Source organism: Malaclemys terrapin, chromosome 12 (assembly GCF_027887155.1).
Source record: "Malaclemys terrapin pileata isolate rMalTer1 chromosome 12, rMalTer1.hap1, whole genome shotgun sequence".
In the NCBI taxonomy this organism is placed as follows: Eukaryota; Metazoa; Chordata; order Testudines; family Emydidae; genus Malaclemys; species Malaclemys terrapin.
The window spans coordinates 1423860-1436827 of record NC_071516.1 but is presented as its reverse complement, the minus strand read 5'-3'; the positions used below and the strand labels follow the sequence as shown (position 1 = coordinate 1436827).

The 12968-nt window shown below is 56.6% G+C and overlaps 1 protein-coding gene across 1 annotated transcript in view; it reads right to left on the bottom strand.

The window, feature by feature from the left end:
• VSTM2L (V-set and transmembrane domain containing 2 like) overlaps positions 1–12968 on the bottom strand; it is a 43389-nt gene that overhangs the window by 13144 nt on the left and 17277 nt on the right. The window lies entirely within an intron of this gene.

Below are 12968 nucleotides of genomic sequence, written 5' to 3'. Positions count from 1 at the left end.
AAAACAAATCCTCATTTAATGCCGCCCCAAACAGTCTTCCACACGCCATATGGTTTGCTTTTCTCTCTCAAAACAAATATTGTTCAGAGGTGTAATTAGAATTATTTTCATCGTCTCTGGAGAGTATTGTTCCACTGTAAGGAGTGTTTGCAATGGGCGGGTCATTCCGGAAATGCTATTGTCACGATCAATGACCTCCCACCGACAGCTTCTACCCTGTCAGGAGAGACCACCCCCTCCCCACCCTCCATGGGGCTGAGGGTTTAGCAAAGCCTTCCGGAGTTTGGAAGCCCCCACTCTTCCAGGCTGAACAGGCAACTTCCCTCCCAGGAGTGTTTCGTTTGGGTGAAACGTGGGCAGCTATTTTATCAGAACCAGTTCATCCCGCCCAGCTCAGTGCTGACTTTCCAGACACCAAGATCCCCGGAGCTGCCCTTCAAATCCAGCCGGTTTCCTCCAGCTCCCGCCCCAATGGCTTTTCCTGCCTCTACAGAACTGCGTGTGCCGCTTCCCCGTGGGTTTCTTGCGGAGTTCTGATCCAGGCTGAAAACTGAATTATTATCAGCCCAGACAGAAAAGTTAATACCTTTAATATCTCTCCGTCCCTCTGGACGCATGGAAATCCCACAGACTTATCGCTTTCCTTTAATCCATTTTAGCAGGGGAGCTCAGGAAAATACATTGCATAAGGGGCTTAACAGGCATCCCCGTCTCCTTGCTGAATTCCAGGCAGCGCTCCTCCCATGCCACCCATTCAACCAAGGGACCCCAGACACCAAGAATTACAGAGGCTTCAGTCAGTGCAGGAAGATATCCCTGGGATTCCACAACAGCCAGGTCCTGGAAATAAGTGTGAATTACAAGCCTGCGTAAAAGTGCTCTCTTGATTCAAGCTGGCTACATAAAAAGGATGAAAGCCCCCTGCCTCCTGGTTCCAGCTACTCCGCGACACACAGCGAAGGGCTGCGCTTCTTGCTCCTGCAACATCAGTGCTGGGGCCATTCCCGTGAACCAATTACACAAGAACGATGCTAATGTTCTCGGATTATGGCCTAATCAGGATCTCGCCCTCCAGTTCCAACATCAGCAAAAAGTACAACCGATGGATTTCTCTGTCTGCGCCTTGTGTGGCAGTTTGCTGCTCATGGGGTCCAAGGGGCACCAGCAGCCAGGATACTACGCAAACGCCTCCCACTGCTCTGCCAGTGCGCTTTAATCCTCACCCACAGCCCTGCCTGGAGTGCCAGTTCAGGGGCTTCTATACGGCCCTCAATGCCCCAAACCCCAGCCCGCAGCATTCCTGCCCTGCCAGTCCTGGCCACGGCGGAGGGCCTTGCCAATGCTCCTCTCCTCCGACCTGCGCGGCCCCTGCTGTCCCAGCCCGGGCAGGACCTCCCTGAAGCTCTGTTGCCCTGCACATCAGTCCTGCGAGCAGAAGCCCTGATATCCCAGTCTTCAATCTCTACAGCAAAGGCTAATGTGCTCTGGTTTGGTGAGGTGGAAACGATTCACCAGAGGCTTGAGCAAGGTTCTCCTCTGTTGTGAGGGAGGCAGAGTTTGAATCCACAGCAGGTCTCTGAAGGTGAGCGGCTCGCGCGTTAGGCCCTGGCATGGTGCACAGAGGGAAGATGGGTTCATTGTTGGAAGGTAAAGCACCGTCCCTTAAGCTGAAATATTGTTATCCGCAGTTCACAGCTGTGGAAACTGAGGCCCGGAGCGGTTATGTGACCAGCCCAAGGTTACAGAGCAAGAACACAGCAGAACTGGAGTTCAGACCCAGGTTCCTATGCCCAGCCCAGCGTCTCAATTTGCCTCCGTCAGCTCACGAGAGAATCGCTCCATGACAGCAGAGGAGCCCAGCAGCGTCTTTGTAAGGAACAAGGCAGCCACTGGTGGTTCTTCATTTCCCCTTTCATAAAACACAGTGTTGGTGTGTGGCAGTCCGACGGCTCGGCCTTCCTCTGCCCGTCCGCTGCACACGTCCAGCTCTGGCAGGGGCAGCCAGGGTGCAAGAGCCCTGGAGCCCCCACTCCAAGGGCACAGGGCACTAGCTTCTTTACAGCCTCAGCATTGCTGTTGGGCACAAAGCCCTGGGCCGGACCCCGGCTCACACCCTGAGCCCCAGCGGTACCCGGGAGAAGCTGCGATTTATGCCCTTCTCTGGCGGGGAACTGCAGTTCCCCCAACACTAAACAAAGCTACGTAAAAGTAACTGAGTATCAAGTGAGTGGGAAGCACTTTCCTTAATGAGCACATCCTACCGGGACTCCTGATTTCAATGCCACATATGTTCTTATTAATGCTCAGCAGCTTGTTGTTAGCATCTGCATTATTTGTTCTAAACACTGCACAGCACGGCAAGGAGAGCCTGTCGTAGCACCGGCTGGCCCTGCCCCCAGCTGATCCGCACCCTGCTTTCTAAGGTGGAGTCTGACCCTCCCCTAGCGTTAGCCAAGCCCCCGTTCCCCATGCACACACAATGAGCCCCAGTGGAATCTGGGCAAGAAACCTCAGGGCTGCGCTTCTCATCACCAAACGCACCTCTCCCAGTGGCTTTTCGCCTGCCCACCCAGGACACGTATTGCCTGAGCTCCCTGGGGAATGTGATCCGATGTACGGCCTCCACGGGAATCTGCTTTAATTATAGAGTTTAAGGAGCGTAGATTGTGCTGGGTAGCCTGAGGTCTCAAGCCCATGTCTAAATTACTCGGGACACAATTAAAATCAGCTCCCAGAGACTAGAATTTGGCAGATGAGCAGAGAAAAGGCTTGATTGAATCAAACATCTTCTTTCTTTCCCGTTTTAATTGGGAAGCGTGCGTATTAATTAACCTCAGGGCTCGGCCTTCTCAAAGGGCATCCAAACTGAAACCAGCACTGCCTGCGCTGAACAGTTCCCCTCCTCTGCAGTCGATAGGACGTTCACCCCATGATACCAACTTCTCACCCGGGGGGAACACGAAGCCCGTCCCTTGGGCTCCCTCTGCCTCCTCGTTCAGCTCTACCTGGAACCCGGAGGAGGAGATATCTTGGCTGGAGGCAACACCAGCCTTTAGGAAAGCTTCTAGGGGCCGTTGCTCCATCTCTTGGAGGGCTGACGCTGTCGCGACTGCGTCGCAGGAAGGAAAGTGGCCGTGAAAGCCCCTGGCCCACAACACCACATGGAACCTCACCAGTTCTGCAGAAGACACCAAGACGCGAAGGGACAAGGCCCTTCTGCAGTGAGACGGAACGTGGTCCCCACACACTGCTGTCACTCTCTGTTGCCTCTACTAGGGTTACACGACAGATTTACAGTGGGGTGACCAAGACCCTCATCTGGCCTCTATGTTCATTCCCTTCCGGGTTCCCTCCATCTGTACCACAAAGCAGAGATCTAGAACGTCAGCGCCTCCCCTTCCTGAATCCAGGTGTAGCTGGGATCTAGAGCTGCATCACGACCCCACAGCTCAGAGCACTCTCTGCAATGGGGTTCCCTGCCTTAGATACTGCAGCTGGGGCCCTAGAGGCACCTGAGCGCCTCACAGTCTGTTACGTATCTCTCCTCCGAGCAGCCGCGAGGCAGGGCCGTGGTTTTCCCTCCGTCTCCCTCTGAGTCACAGAGACACTGAGCAACGGGCCCAACATCCCCCGGGAAGTCTGGCTGGAGCAGAGAATTGAACCTGGGTTTCCCAAGTCCCCTAACCGCTGGGCCATCCTCCCTCCTGGACACTGACCATCTGCAAAACAGGGGTTAATTCAGATTTGGATCCAGGCCCGGCTCTGAGCTTGGTGGCTCCACTAGAAATCTCATGAGAGAGCCCGTTCCAGACCATGCTGCAAGCTCAGAGGCTTGGGCTGCTGGGAACACCCCCCCCCCACATCAGCGCGTCCCCCTCCCCATCATTAGACACTAAGGAGATCGGACCGAGCCTTAGCCGGAGCAGCCTCTACAATCAAGCCAGCAGCATGTCCGGGTGCTGACCAGCAGGCAGATGCCCTCCGTTTGCCAGCTCTCCCGCCAGCCTCAGCGCGTCCCGCAGATCAGGGATTTGCTCTAGTGGGATCTCTCCCCTGTGAGATCTCCCAGAGTTCCTCATCCTTGCAGCATCCCCATCCCCATCAAGTCAGCCCTGCGGGAGGGCCTGGTGAATAGCTACAGGGAGACAAGCTCAATGGGGGAGCAAGTCTTTTGCTAAGCAGCCTGAGTAACACTAAGGGGGAGGGATGTGGGGCAACAAGCCCAGGAGGCTGCATTACCCCTGGGTAGGGCAAGGAGCGGGAAGCAGTTAACCCCGTGATGCCCAACTGAATCACAACCAACCCCCCCCCACCCCCAGCCAATGCACAAGCGAGGCATTCTCGGGGTGACGGGACTAGCAGGAGCAAATGACTCCTCCAGGTGGAGCGGACACGCTGGATTCTGCCAGGTGAGGACAGGTGCTTTAGCCATTGGGGGCAGACTGCTCCCTACAGCTATGCTTAGACGACAGCTCTGAAGGGCAGTGGGGGAGACGCACACTGGGCTGGACTTGGGGACCATTTCAGCCCGATTCCCGGCTAGGCCCTGCCTGCCGCAGCCACCCCACCATGTAAAATGGAGCCCAGAGATTCCCCGGAGCAGACAGAACTTGGTCTTGGCTTCGGGAGCTGATGGCCCCTGCAGTGGTGAGAGGAGAAGGACGAAGAGGAAATAATCTGACCCCCATTATTGCATCTGTTACAAAATCGGTGGTTTCAGAAGCTTAAGACCGTAAAGCAGCTTATTAACATGAGCCTGCGAGAAAGGCGCTGGAAGCGCGGCGGGTAGCGATTGCCCAGGCTACAACATGTGCAGGGCCTCTGCTGCCAAGCAGCCCGGGCATTTAGATTGGATTTGTATTTGCTTCTAATCCTGGGTCCCTCTGTGACAACGCAGAGCGGGCTGGGGAAGCAAACACCAAAGAGGATCTTGCTGCGAGGGGCCCCGGCCATCTGGCGGAGTGCTGGCACGCACGGCCAGCGTGCGCGAAACGTACCAGGAAAGGAGAGGAAAGGCGACAGCAACATGCTCCCCGCCTGGCTGAGAGCCGCCCTCGGCAAAGCTGACCTTCTGCTCCCCTTTGAGGTCCTGCCAAGTCCAGCAGCTGGTTCTCAATCGGCAGCGAGCAGGCTGCCATCAGAAGGAGGCAACACAGGCTGTTACCAACCCATCCTGGGCCAGGCTCAACAAGGGTTGTGACCTCCTCGGCTTCCAGGGAAGCTGAGGCCAATACAACCACCAGTCGCTGCAGCACAGAGGGTTGGGTTTGGTGCCCGGGAAAACCAGTGATTTGGCACCAATCCGTCCCCACACCGTGTGATGGTGATGGAGATGGTTCATCGGACGCTGCCCCAGAACAGCCACCTCATCCCTGCGCTTTGTCCTGTGATTTGCTTTGATGATTGGAACTCTCAGCCCCACCGGCCCCGTCGCCGCTCCGGCTTTTGGTGCTACCCGCGAGTGAAGGCCACAAGCTGCCTGAAACCCAGCACTAAACCGCCAGGGTTTCTCACACGCGCGCCCCCTCACGCCTTCCCCCGCCCCGGAGCTTCTTGGCATCTCGAGGGACTGGGGAGACAGCCAGCACCGCAGTACTCGCCCTTCGTCAATGTGACCCAGAGCAGAGAGAAGCAGAAACTGAGGCAGAGCCACCCCTCCTTTATGGTGGTTTCTACCAGCCGAAAGCCATGCAGCCCCTCCCCCACAGCTGGGGCCGGGGGTGCGGGGGTTGGGTTAGAGTGAGACCAGGCCCGACGCCACCTGAGTGGGCAGCACCGGCCAAGGGATGCACTGGTTCAGCACCCGGCACCTTCCGGGTCCGTGTGAAGGCACCAGTGAAATGACCCGGGGTAACCCCGGCGGAGGGTGGCCGTGGAGACACCACTCTCCCAATGATGATGGATGCTTTGCAGTGCACAGAGGGCAGGGAGGGTGCGGCTGGGCCACGCTGGCCCCTCGACTGCTTCCAAATCCATCATGCCTCAGTTTCCTCACCAGGCCGCAGTGGCTCCTCCAAGCTGGGCAACAAGGCCGTGAACGTTCTGCTCAGCAGGGAGCCCTACACCCCATCCCATCCCTGAAGGGGTCACGGTGGTGCAGGCAGGGCCAATTAACCAGATCTGGTGGAGTGTCTGGCTTGACTGACAATGACTAGTGGCTGATAAAGCCCAGCTGGCTAAAGGATAAAGCCAGGAAGTCTGCAGCAGAAGGGGGCTGCAGCGTGGGAGCCGGCAATCACCCTCTGGGCTTAGAGTGGGAAAAGGAGGAACCCCGGCAGCGAGAGAAGCGCTGGGATCCTGGCCCTGGCGCAAGGGTTTACCCAGAAGGGGGAGAAGAAAGCCTGTGGGGGGGCAGAGTAGGAAGCAGCCCAGGGAAACAGCAGTGAGAGTGGAGATTGCACAGAACCTGGCTGCTGATGAGGGTCTCTGGGCTGAAACTAGAGTAGCAGGCAGGCCCGGGTTCCCCTGCCAGCCACTCAGAAGTGGCACAGGATTGTGGGAGATGCCACTGGACAGCTGGTCCGGAGGGACTGGGATAGCCCGGAAGGGGGCACTATACGGCGACGTAGCGGGAGGGCTGAGACATGCCCGAGTTGCAGATAGAGGGTCCGGGGCAAGCGAACGATGGAAGGGGGCGCTGGGCCAGAGTAGCGCTGATTCCCCAGACACAGCCATGAGGGGGCGCTGCAGGAGCGAGTGAGCCCTTTGACACCCACCCACAGCCAGAGCCCGGGGCCCCTGCTTGTTGGGGGCGGGTAGCAGACGGACACCAGTTGAGCGTTTGTGACACGCAGGCTGTTCTCACGGGGCTGCTGAACGTCGTGCGACGCCCGATGCGGCTGCAGCCGAGAGTGCGCTCGTCTGCTACCCACACTCCAGCCTCGCTAGTCCAACCTCCAGTATGGACAGGCCCTCTGTGCTCAGCCCAGCAGCTCCCCGACCGTCCCTCCCAGCTACCGGGACACGCTCGCAGCACCGCTGCTCTGAACAGCTGCAAAGGCTCCTTGGAAACCTTCCCAGCTGGTCGGCCCTGATGCCCGCAGCAGAACGCACCTCCCCCCAGGAGAGAATCCCGGCCGCGGGCTACCATCTCCCCCACCTCACCCCCACATTGCCGGCTGCAGCTGGGCCCCGAGCCACAGGGCCAGGGAGGGGAGGCTAAACGGGAGTGACCAGCCAGCTGGAAACTCCTAAGAGCTCATCCATCAAAAGGCACCGAAGAGTGAAATGGGCAGTAAATAATCGCTGACAGGGAAAGAATAGGGGAGTTTCTCCCCCTCCCCACTTCAGCCCTGCTTTCCCCAGTGCCCCAGCACTTCATTCTCAGCTCCTTCCCTCCCCCCCCCCCCGGCTTCCTCCCACCCACACCTGGCTAGTCCAGTCTCCCTGTCTCACCCCCATGTCTCTCAGCCTCCCACCTTTCCGCCCCGTCTGGCTCTCATCCGTGCTCCTCTCCTCCATCCCCACCCCCACCCCTGCACTGGGGGTTTTGTCTTGTGCCCCCATCTCCTCTCTCAGCTGCAGGGCCGGCCCGTCCATTTCACTGTCGATCTGGTTCCACGGGCACCATCCGGCCCTGGGCACGCCCCCCCCGCATGCTCCTGGGCTGCAAAGCGCCATCGGCCAGCAGCCCCGGAGAACAGCGCAGGGGAGACAGCTCTTTGTAGGCCCCAGAACAAGAGAGAGAGAGAGAGAGAGAGAAAGAGAGAGAGAGTGTGTGTGTGTGTGTGTGTGAGAGAGAGAGAGAGAGAGAGAGAGAGAGAGAGAGAGACGGAGGAGATGCAGGAGTGAGAAAGGGAGGAAGAGGGGGAGAGCGGAGAACAGGGAGTGGGGCTATGGGGCGTTCCATGCCTATGCGGGGGGTGGGGGAGGGTGTCAGACTGTTTGGCCTCTGCTGCTCTTCTCTGCCATACACCTGAGAGCCCCCCAGCTCCTAAATGCAGCCCCCCCCCCCCCCCCGCATCGGGCAGGGGCCAGTCACGCCCTGCCAGCAACCAGCGACCTGGCAGCACGTCTCCATAGCCAGAACCCAGGCGTGTGTCTTTGCTCATTAGATCATAACCCGTTGCCATGAAAATGACGATTGTCACATGAGCAGGATGTGGCCTAATGTCTGGGGAAAGCGCAGCGTGTCCCGGGTCACCGGGCCGAACGTCGCAGCAGGCAGCGTCCCCGCAGTGGATGCCAGAGGCTCACTACCTAGCAGAGGGCACCCTGGCCAGCTCGCAGCTGCTGTTCACACCCAAACCCCCGTGCGGTTACTGACGGTACACTCTGACTTGCGTGCATGCAAATGCGCATCTCCCACTGCCAGCTCCTTTCCAGGGGCCGCTAACATGGTAAGTACAGTAAATACATGAACAACGGCACTGAGCCATTTGCTCCCACAATTATCAAGTGTACGTGCCCAGTCACGTGTGCAAAGCTGTGCGTGCGTTGTCTGCGCGTGCAGTACTCGCAAAGCATGGACTAGCTCACTAGCCGTCCTTTTAGAAAAATATCAAATAGCTGCCATCTTTCCTGGGCATGCCGAGTAACGTGCCCTCCCCGCATCGGCGTAATTCACCAAGCGCCCGCCTCAGACCTCTGCTGGCATCAGGGATGTCACTGGTGCATAAACAAAGGACGCAAATCAAGAGTAACTGTAGGGCCCTTTAAACTCAGTGTTGTTGCTCAGACGGCTCAGGGAAATGGCTAACAGCTACATAGCCAGAGGAATCCAAACTGCTCATAAGCCTTGACGAACTGCACGAATTCTCCCATTTCATTACAAACTCCACAAGAGACCAGCCGAGTTGGAAATCATGTTGCCTTCTTTCTGGAATTGGTTTTTGCTAGAACTGGCGCTAGTTCAGAAGAGCAGGAGCGCAGGCCCAGCACAAAGGGGACTCCAGAAATGAGAAATTCACATTTTTAATGCTTTCCATTTGAAAAAGGCCATTTGTCAAATTACATTTAAAAGCAAAGTCTGAGTGTAAAGGCTACTAACAGCTAGAGATATTCATCGTTCACGCAGACCCATCCAGAGCACCCGTGTATCCCGTCCCAACGACACAAACCCACTGCAAAGAAACGGGCACCAACGGCATGGGCTGGATGCAGTCTTTCCTCACAGGGCTTCTCTGCTGAGGAGTGACGCTCCACCCAGCGCCCAGCACATCAAGACTTTTCCGTTTGAGATTGATGGAGCACGGTAGTCTGGCTGATAGATGGACAGTGAGACACTGTCTGTGAGTGAAAGAAAGGCTGCACAATAGCGCGGATGTTAGATGAGTGATAAGGTGATGGACAGAGAGAGGAATTCGGGACGAAGGCTCAGTGACAGAGGAAACAGAGAGATGCTGTAGGGGATATTTTATCTAGCCACCCTCGCTGGGAACCGGTGCGGGCAGAGCGTGCGGCATTGCAATCCCCAGGAGGTACAACAGCAGAGAGTAGCACTTCAAAAACTGCAGTGGTGTTGCAAGACCAAAGGCAAGCAGTTGGGATGCAGATACCATGTTCTGTAAGGGCTTCTGCTGACGGTGGTCAGGGCCGGCTCCAGGTACCAGCTGAGCGAGCTGGTGCTTGGGCGGCAGATTGTTGGAGACGGCATTCGCCCAATCCTAGGACGGCACGGCCGCCTTTTTTTTTTTTTTTTTTTTTTTTTTTTTCTTGTTCCGCTCCGGCCGCCCTGTATGGGGCGGTGGCGTGGAGAACCAGAGCGCCCTGCAGGGCAGTCCTCTTCCTTCCCTCCCCGCCGACCGGAGCGGAGCCCTCGCGGCAGGCGGCAGCGCAGCGGGAGGGGCTGTGTGACAGCGCCCCTGCTGTAGCCCTGGCCGCCCCCTTCCCACCCGCTCCGTCCCCCTCCCCACCCCCCCACCTCCAGCCGGTCCCTCTGCACCCGCGCCGCAGTTTTGTTTTGTTTTTTTTTGCTTGGGGCGGCCAAAAAGCCAGAGCCGGCCCCGACGGTGGTATCAAATGGAGATGGTTCTCAGTAGGTTAAAGTCCCCCTTGGTTAGCTGGGTATTTGGGGGGCAGTTTGTCACGGAGTATTGGGGGACTCAGGGCCCTGCACCCCCGGCCTCCTGCGATTCACCATGACTCTCAGCCAGCCAGTAAAGCAGAAGGTTTATTTGGATGACAGGAATACAGTCCAAGACAGGTCTTGCAGGCACAGACAACAGGGCCCCCTCAGTTAGGTCCATCTGGGGGTCCCAGGGCGCCCCAGCCCCCCTTGGGAGGTCAGAGCAATCTCTGCCTCCCCACCATCTCACCACCCAGCTTCCAAAACTCTGCCTTCAGCGACCCCTCCCACAGCCTTTGATCAGTTTCCCGGGCCAAGGAGTCACCTGGCCTCCAACCCCTTCCTGGGTTCTCATGTTACAGGCTCAGGTATTCGCCCTTGGGCAGACTCCCATCCCCCAATGCAGACTATCCTAGCCACACTCCCCTGTCAGCATTCACACACCACAGTAAGAACAGACCCAGTTCGTCACACAGTTCTTGGGGGGAACAAAAGAAATAAAAATAGACTGGGTCCAAAGGCTCCATCTATTCAAGGGTCCCATGCTGCCCCCCAATAAATCAAGGGGGGCTGAGGGTCGGGATCAGTCAGAGGTTGCAATCCCTGCCTTTCAGAGGAACATTTCACTGGAGCCTTTTTAACTATTAGTTCAGCAATATTGGAAGACGCTAAATAGATCTTCCTATAACGGAAGCCACGGCCCCTCGGGCTGCAGAGGTGCCTGGGGAGGGCTCCGTCCCACCCTGCCAGCAGTGGATGAGCCGCCCACAGATATACGAGCCAATGCAGGCAAGGAAGGATTCTGCTCTTCTAATTCAGAGTGCACACGAGCTTCACCCACAGGCCCAGGTCTATGGAGATGGAGCACGTAGGTCACCGCACAGAGAGATGCTGGGACACACACGTCTTGCCTCTGTATCTGTGGGTCTGGTATTGGGCGGAGGGGACGGGTGTCTCGGAAACGCAGTGGGAAATACAGAACACCACAAGGACACTGGATTAGGGTTGACTATTCCCAGGAAGGAACTCAGGCCTCTCTCCTGTTAGGGAGCAGGCGTCTCCTGGCCAGTTCAGTTGTTACACGGAATTCTTCCAGCAATTTCTTCAGACGTATTTCTGCCCACGGACTGTCGTAAACTGACTGATATCTGCAGTGTGATTGGTCACTTAAATTACACGGCATTGCTACTGATTGTGCAAGCACTTCCAACCCAAAGTGAGGCTCGTGACTCCCTGTATTCATGTGCAAAGGCCCTAGTTTGCATGGGAGCGGAGGGATCGGCACTGAACGGCCCAGCTGGTCCCCAGATGAAAAGCTGGATGCTCCAACGTTCACGGAACATGAAACAGAACACGGCACAAGCGCAAATGCCTTAAAGTCAAACCTTTGTGAATATGGATTTGCAGCACTCTTCACACACACACACACACACACACACACACATACACACATACACACACACCCACACACCATGTAAACAAACTAACCCAAAAGAACCACACGGAGTGTTCCAGTTACACGAGGTGGCAGATGAGGAAGCAAAGGGCAGGAACATCACATCACGCAGCTGCTATCAGAGGTAAAATAAAGAATTGCTTTAATGAGAGTTATGATGTTATCGGTGTCAGTTTCAGCGAAGTTGGCACCTGGCAATGCGCTGGAGAATGGCCCAGGAAGGTGATAAACAGTTTGGGGTCCCCCTGGAGGAAAATCCAAGGAAAGATTGATAGTGGTGCAGCCTTAGGAGGAGACGACTACGAGGGCCTTTTACAGCAATGCAGCGCGGACTCTTTCTCCGACAGCCCTTTCAGGCTGCGCTGAACCCGCTGTGCCGACCAGCACTCCAAAAACACAGTGCAAGGTGCAGGAGAGAGAAAAGCGGGAGCACTTCATAGAAAAGCCCCTGAGGCCTTTGCTTCCTGCCCCTGGAATCAACAGCTCACCCCAGTGCTACTCAGCAGGGACCTCCCTGTGCCATTCCTACAGGGGGACTGGGGGAAGCCGCCACATTCTCAAAGCTGCAGATCGCGGTGTCCAGCAAGGGGAAGACGCTTCTCGATCTGCTCATGTCTAGAAGCAGGTCAGAAATTCATCAATTCATCAATTAAAACTGGCTGGGAACTTTGGTCTTTCCCAGGCAGGTCCTGTGTACCTGTGATATTCCCTGCTCAGGCCATGCTGGCTAGTCACGCTCGGAGGCAGGTCCTTGGCTAGATAAATGTTCAAGCACTTGGCTTTGTTGTTTGTGCTGTAATCCTGGTGCAAATACTTGTGCATGTGAATCTAAAAGTCAGTTTCCACAAAAGCCTGTGCATGAAATTCACTTTCCAGGATTATTTGGCCTGGTGAAAACTGATCGCACAAGTGTTCCCAGAGAGAGAACATGGGGAAAGCAAATTCATTAAGAAACTGGAGCTACAACATCTGCAGTGTAACAAATGGCAGGTGCTGATGTACTCTCCAAACCGTGCTGCCACTAGTGACAGGCCGGAGGCGGAGACAAGGGCTGGACACCCCGGCCTAAAAACTACTGATAGTTTGAGACCGACAGTTCCCTGGTTTCCTCCCACGTATTCTCCGTGGCTGCTCAGAGCTCTCACCGCGGCCTGAGCAGGGTTTCCGAGGACAGACATGGCAGGGTCCTGCCTTCAGACTCCGACTCCTGTGCCCAGGGCAGAGCAGAAAAGGAAACGTTCAGTGGGATACCCAGGCAGGCCAATGCTCCCCTCCCGGATGAGTCTGTGGAGTGTGGCTTCGTCTGTGCGACTGTCTCCCGCTAGGGGCCGGTCACCAACAAGCAGAACCGGCTGTTACGCTCCGGGTGCCCTGACTACCAGAAGCTGGGAGTGGGCGACAGGGGATGGATCACTGGATGATTCCCTGTTCGGTTCCTTCCCTCTGGGGCACCTGGCATTGGCCACTGTCGGAACAGAGGATCCTGGGCTCGATGGACCTTTGGTC